At 41.4% G+C, this 6,243-nt stretch overlaps 1 pseudogene; it reads right to left on the bottom strand.

Annotated features, from left to right (window-relative positions):
- Positions 1–3,364: 3,364 nt before the first annotated feature.
- On the bottom strand, positions 3,365–5,679 carry LOC133068991 (diphosphoinositol polyphosphate phosphohydrolase NUDT4B-like; annotated as a pseudogene).
- Between the last annotated feature and the right edge of the window lie 564 nt (positions 5,680–6,243).

The following is a 6,243-nucleotide window of genomic DNA, read 5'->3' on the forward strand; positions in this document are numbered from 1 at the left end:
TTTCCGTCTCAGAATTCTTCTTGGAGATTTTAAGCTTTCAGAGGATGCCATCTGAGTGGAGGGCCATTTCAGAACCCCTCCAGTCCTGGTATTTTGTTAGCAAAGCTTGATGAGTTCAGCTCATAGCGTGACTGGGCAGGTGAATCTCATGAATCTCCGTTCCTCACTATTCAACCTAATGCTAAGTTACAGAGTAGCACACAGGCAGACATCCAGATGTGAAAAGAACATGATATTCAGCCAGTGCATTGATAACCTCTGTCATTTTTAGTTGATTTCCAGGCTCTGAAGCCAAAGAGTTCTCTATTATATGCCCTTCCTACCACCCTGCCCACCTTCCAGTTCCAACAGGCACACTCACATGCACACACACACACACTGACACACACACACACACACACACACACTTCATCTGAAGAGAAACAGAATCACAGAATCTGGGGTTTATTTAATATGACTGGGTAATGTCCTCCTCAGTGAGAAGACAAAATGGTGGTTTAAAGGGAAAAGCTTTACAAAATAGGCTATTTTTGTGAAAGTGGAAGTTGCTCAGTCCTGTCTGACATTTTGCCACCCCATGGACTATATAGACCATGGAATTCTCCAGGCCAGAATAGCTGTTCCCATCTCCAGGGGATCTTCCCACCCAGGGATTGAACCCAGGTTTCCTGCATTCCAGGCAGATTCTTTACCATCTAAGCTACAAGGGAAACCCGTGTGTGTGTGTGTGAGTGTGTGTGTGTGTATGTGTGTGTGTGTGTGTGTGAAAACCCTTCAAATTGTGTAAGTTTCATAATTTATTACTACAAATTGTGTAAATTTAGACTCTGTGCCAGGATACCCTGATATCAGAGTCATGTTAGAGCTGGGTTTTCAGGTGGTGACAGACGGGCTGCTTGCATTTCAGGTGATGTCAGCTCAGACTCTTCCCTGCATCTGGCTACACATATTTCACAGAACACCAGGCAGCAGACAATTTCAACAACACAGGCAAGCACACTCTTAGAACTTTCCACTAAACGCTTCCGTGTGAACTGGCTCTGGGTTTGGGAATAAGGGAAATAAGGAGGGTTGACAATTTGTGCTTCTTTCCTTCTGGGATGGTCTGGTTCAGTGGAGGAATTTCACTGGGTCCAGCCATCGGTTCAGACCTCTGCAGCAGCCACCTAAACACTCACCCCTCTTCCATGAATATTTTCAATTAACCCATTCTCCTCATTAGAAATAGAAAACCACTTGTAAAATGTAAATTATATCCTTTAATTCCCTAGAATTGCTTCTTTGCCTTTTGGCTAAGATCAGTTGTAGTATGGGGGCTTCCCAGGTGGCTCGGTAGTAAAGAATCCACCTGCAGTGCAGGAGATGCAGAAGACATGAGTTCTGTCCCGGGATTGGGAAGATCCCCTGCAGGAGGGTATGGCAACTCACTCCAGATTTGTGCTTGGAGAATCCCATGGACAGAAAAGCCTGGTGGGCTACAGGCCGTGGGATTGCAAAGAGTCAGACACGACTGAGCCACTAGCACACAATTCCCTAGAGCAATAGATCCCTATCACCTTTAGACAAAGTTACAAACCAAAAAGGACTTTTCAAGGTGGGGGTGATTTCATTCTTGCCTCCATCTGAAGACTTATCTTCTGTCCCCTCAATCCCTTACTCAGTCTGTTGGATTTCTGTACATTGAAATTTGTCATGCTTTTTTTCCCCTACCTCCATGACTTCAAATATGCTGCCCCTCTTCACTCATCTCTCCATCTTCCTACCTCTCATTTTTCTCTCCAAATTCCAGCCTAACTGCAAGTCTCTTCTCAGCTCTCCACGATGAATGAGGTACCATTTCAAACCCTCCAATACAGCTGGTCTGCAGCACTTGGCACTGGTTGAATTACTCAATTGTCTGAGATTATTTGCCTAATCTGTATATTTCCCGCTTATCTATAAGCTTTAAATGGCCAGGTACTATGTTGATTGCTTATTTTGTCATCCTAGCATTGAATGCAGTGCTTAGAAGATATGAAATACTTAGGGGCTGATTAACTCACTGAATCGCTATTTACAGATGTATACTAAAGTCCTCATTACTGACAAAGTGTTCTTTTCCTTGCTTCATTCTCTGTGCATAAACTTTCCTTAGGGGAACCTGGAGGAACTTTTAAGGCAGAACACTTATTTCTTCCCCAGCCAGATAGTTTCATAAGTTAATGTTAACTGCACATCATTCATTGCCATTTCTTAAAACTCATACTCATCTTTTTTTCCTTTTTTTTTTGTAACTATTTTGCTCCTAATTTAAGATCTATTTCACTGAACCCAATCAATATTTCATAAAGAAATAATATAGAGATGATTAGAAAGAAACAGAGATTTTTTTTCCTTAAGATTTTCCCCTAAAACAGTTTCAAAGAAATTCAAAATAAAAATGTGCATATCATGAACAGAGTATTTTATCCTTTTCCAATGTGTTTAGCTGTGATTGTATTATGCTTGAATTCATACCACATTAATTTCTGTTTCAACATTTTATTTTTGTTCAATTGCTTATGCATTTTAAAAGTTGGATGGAAGATTAAACAAAATGCATTTTAGATTGGACATCAGTTAGAAGATTGAACATATTGTTAGAAATTATATTTTTTTTGTGTGTGTGTGTCTACAAGTTACTTTATAAACTTTTTAAATTGGGAGGCACACTGAACATTTTAGCTGCCCAAATTTATCCTGCTGACCCGCAGAAAGCACAGGTGACAGTCCCAACACTGTAAACTTCGGAGCGTTGAGATAGTAGACACTATTTGTTATCTACAGTAGGTTCAGCTCTTGAGTCTGCCGAAGTCGGCTTTTTCTCTTAACAGAAATAAATCTCCTTAGGGCCTTTCCTCTAGGAAATTTTGCTAGGCTGGGTTCCAAAAGAATAGTGAAGTGTGAAATTTAAAGTGTGACAACTGAAGTATTTTGATGCATTATACAAATTTTTCCTAGTTGCACAGACTAAAGACAGGTGGTTTGCTAAATAGCACTGAAGAAAATCCTGACCCAATGGTACTACTTAGTCCAAATGTTTCTGACCAAAGAAAATTATACAACAATATTTATAGGCTCACTTTTAAGAAATGGCTGACATTAATACTGTACATATTTTACATGTCAAATACATAGTCCAAGAGTTTATAAAATAAGTTCATGCATTATTACTTCTAATAATATCATATACAAGATACCCAGCCCCCCGCCCCCAATACTCCTGACATTTCAGGTGGACACAAGTCTTATATACAAAAACAATCCAGTTCTCTCTGCTCTGTTAAGTATATAATTTAAAGAAACTTCAGAGATTACTGAGAAAAAACTACAAAGTGTCAATCTGTGGGATTTAAAATGTTTCCTTAAAAAAAAAAAAAAAAAAAAAAACACCCAGAATACATAACCTCTGTACAAAGAAAAATATAAAAATTCTGGATGATCATGTATGATCATATTACATAATTTAGGATGGAATGTCATTGGTTTTTTTATTTTACTCATTCCTTTGACAGCATTCCTTTGTGAACTAATATTTATATTTAGTTCAGCTGCATTTATGGCACAAGATCTCATTTTCAAAACAGTGGCACCAATTTTCCTTAAGTGTAACAGCAATCTATTTTTAGCAGCAATTATGTTTTTAAAGGTTGACAATTTAGAGAACAAATGTGGAACTATGCTTACTTTCTACTTTATAGTCACCAGTTATGATGTTTACAAAAAGCTAATGTCTATAGATGGAATCATCTTTCACTTTGCCCCACCTCATTTCTCACTTGGTCAGCAAAGTACAGACAAAGTATTCATGTGTTTCTGTTAGATGGGATTCTTGGACTTAAGTGAATATAAAGACAAGTGTAAGACAAATTCTTAGTCCAGGTATGTTCCAGAGCCCCAGTATTTAGTTATATAAGACCTACTGACCAGCTATAAAAGATGAGATGTTCTAAGGTGCCGTAACAATCTAGGTCTGACAGCTGAACAAGAAGGCCATTTCGCTCAACTGTGATGCAGTCAGCACCAACTGGCCTTTACCAGCAACTTTAACTGATGTCACTAAATTAGAAAACAAAATGTTTTAAAAATTAGTTTACACTGAGGGATGTATAGTTCTCATGTATTCTGTGTGAAGAGAGATTATAGATAAAGGGAACTGGCCATGGAGCATGTTAACTCAAATTCCAGGAGTACGGTTTTCATGGTAAGGTGTTATCTACTACATGCAATTTGCATATAGTATCTGCCTAACAGTCACCAGCTCTACAGAGTTAAGCTTTGTCTTAAAGTGACTGTTGAGTCCCTTTATGGGAATTGGCCATATCGGGTAACTAGTGATGTAATACCACTTGTGAAAATTGAGACAAGTTGACAAATTCCTGAAAATACGGTCATATAGAAAGAAACAGTCCAAATCTGGGATCTATGAATTAAAATTGTGATCCTATGAAACAAGTTTTTGGGTTGATGGACTGCTTTAATATCAAGAATTATTGTCATAAATTCCCACAACAGAAGGATTTGTTGAATATGTGAAAATGATTTTTGTGTGTGTGCCTTGTGAATGAGAAAACAATTTGAGGGGGGGAAATATACCCACAAGTAAGTTGATGTGACAAAACCCACAGACTGACAGCAAATGGACAAAACACTGAAAAACAAAATGCTGTGAAAATGCCAACCAAAATAACAAGGTGGGTGGGTGGGCTGGAGTAGGGAGGGGACACTTAAGGCATCTAAAAAAAATTCCACATGGCTTTGGCTTATTAAAATATTTTACACTATCTTTTTTTTTAAGAAGATTTGAAAGCATCTGAAAAACATGCAAATTGTTTGAAAATCCTGCATGGCAAATTCAGACAGTTTGCAAGCGTCATTCAGATGTTTGCCAAGGATAATAAAGAAGCCTCTGCCCACAAGACTGCACAGGGTGGAAGAGGTCTTTCCAATTCTCTCTATCTTACACTAGACGGCAGCCCAGAGGTCTGTGCGGCAGTTACAAACAAGGTGTTACTGTCTGGAAGGGAAGGGACTGTAGAATTTCCATTGGTGGGAGAACAACCCAGCTTTAGCTTTTCCAGATACTCTGCATGTACAGGCTTATGGCACTGGAGAACTTTGATGGCATCTTCTACTTTGAACCACTCTCTCTTCCTTCCTATATTAACAGAATCTTCCCAGTCTTCTAATATTTCAGTGACAGTAAGAACATAAACGTATGTTCTGTGCTTTCGGTCTTGGTTCTGCTCAAATATGCCCAGGAGTCTGCCCAATTTTCCTTTTACTCCAGCCTCTTCATAAACCTCCCTCACCGCAGCACCGTCAGGCTCTTCTTCAGGCTCCATCCCTCCTCCTGGGACAATCCACTGGTCTGGGTACCGACTGCTGCTCACCAACAGCACCTCGTCCTCCTACTCGCTCCGGAAGCAGAGGCACGCCGCCCGCTTCTTGAAGCCCTCGCGGTCATAGGTCCGCGTCTGGTTCGGCTTGAACTTCATCATAGAGGCGGGTTCTTGCTGCCGCTGCTGCCCCGGCCGCCGCCACCCCGCCGGGCAGTGGGGTCGAGAGCGAGTCGGGGCGCAGGGAAGCGGGGAGGCGGCGCGGGGAAAGGCAGCGAGGCCGGGTCAGTCCCGGAGCAGACGACCGCTCCGACGCGGAGCACAGCGCGAGCGTCGGTCACTGGAGCCCGGGTGCCGGGGTGGAAGCGCCGCCTCTGCCCGGGCGTCCGCCGCTCTCCATCGAGCCCGCCGCACGCTCGCCTCCGCTCCCTCCTGCTGCCGCCTTCGCTGCCAGAGAAAGCGAGGCTCCAGGCTCGCGCCACGAGGAGACAGTTGCAGGAACCGGTGCCGACTGGGCAGCAGCGCCGCGGCCAGAAATTATATTTTGATATCAGTCTATGTCCAAACCCAGGATAGGCCCCTGATTCAAACAACGAAGCTGGGGACAGAAACATATACACATACATAGATCTTGCACCTAAGATACTGAGAAGCTTTTCTTGGTAGCTAATTTACCACCTTAGTAGCTAATTTAAATTATAAAGTATTTACAGTAACATGACAGAAATTTTCATTTTCAACCCCAACATACTTCACCACAGCTTTAAGGGCATAATTAGAAAAGTGAAAAACATTTCTTCTGACCTTAAAAGCAAATACTGCAATGTGCCTGTGCAATCAGTGCATGTTTTAAAACCGTAAAATAAACTTAAAGTTAACTTATAGT

The sequence above is a fragment of the Dama dama genome, chromosome 14 (assembly GCF_033118175.1).
Source record: "Dama dama isolate Ldn47 chromosome 14, ASM3311817v1, whole genome shotgun sequence".
Taxonomy (NCBI): Eukaryota; Metazoa; Chordata; class Mammalia; order Artiodactyla; family Cervidae; genus Dama; species Dama dama.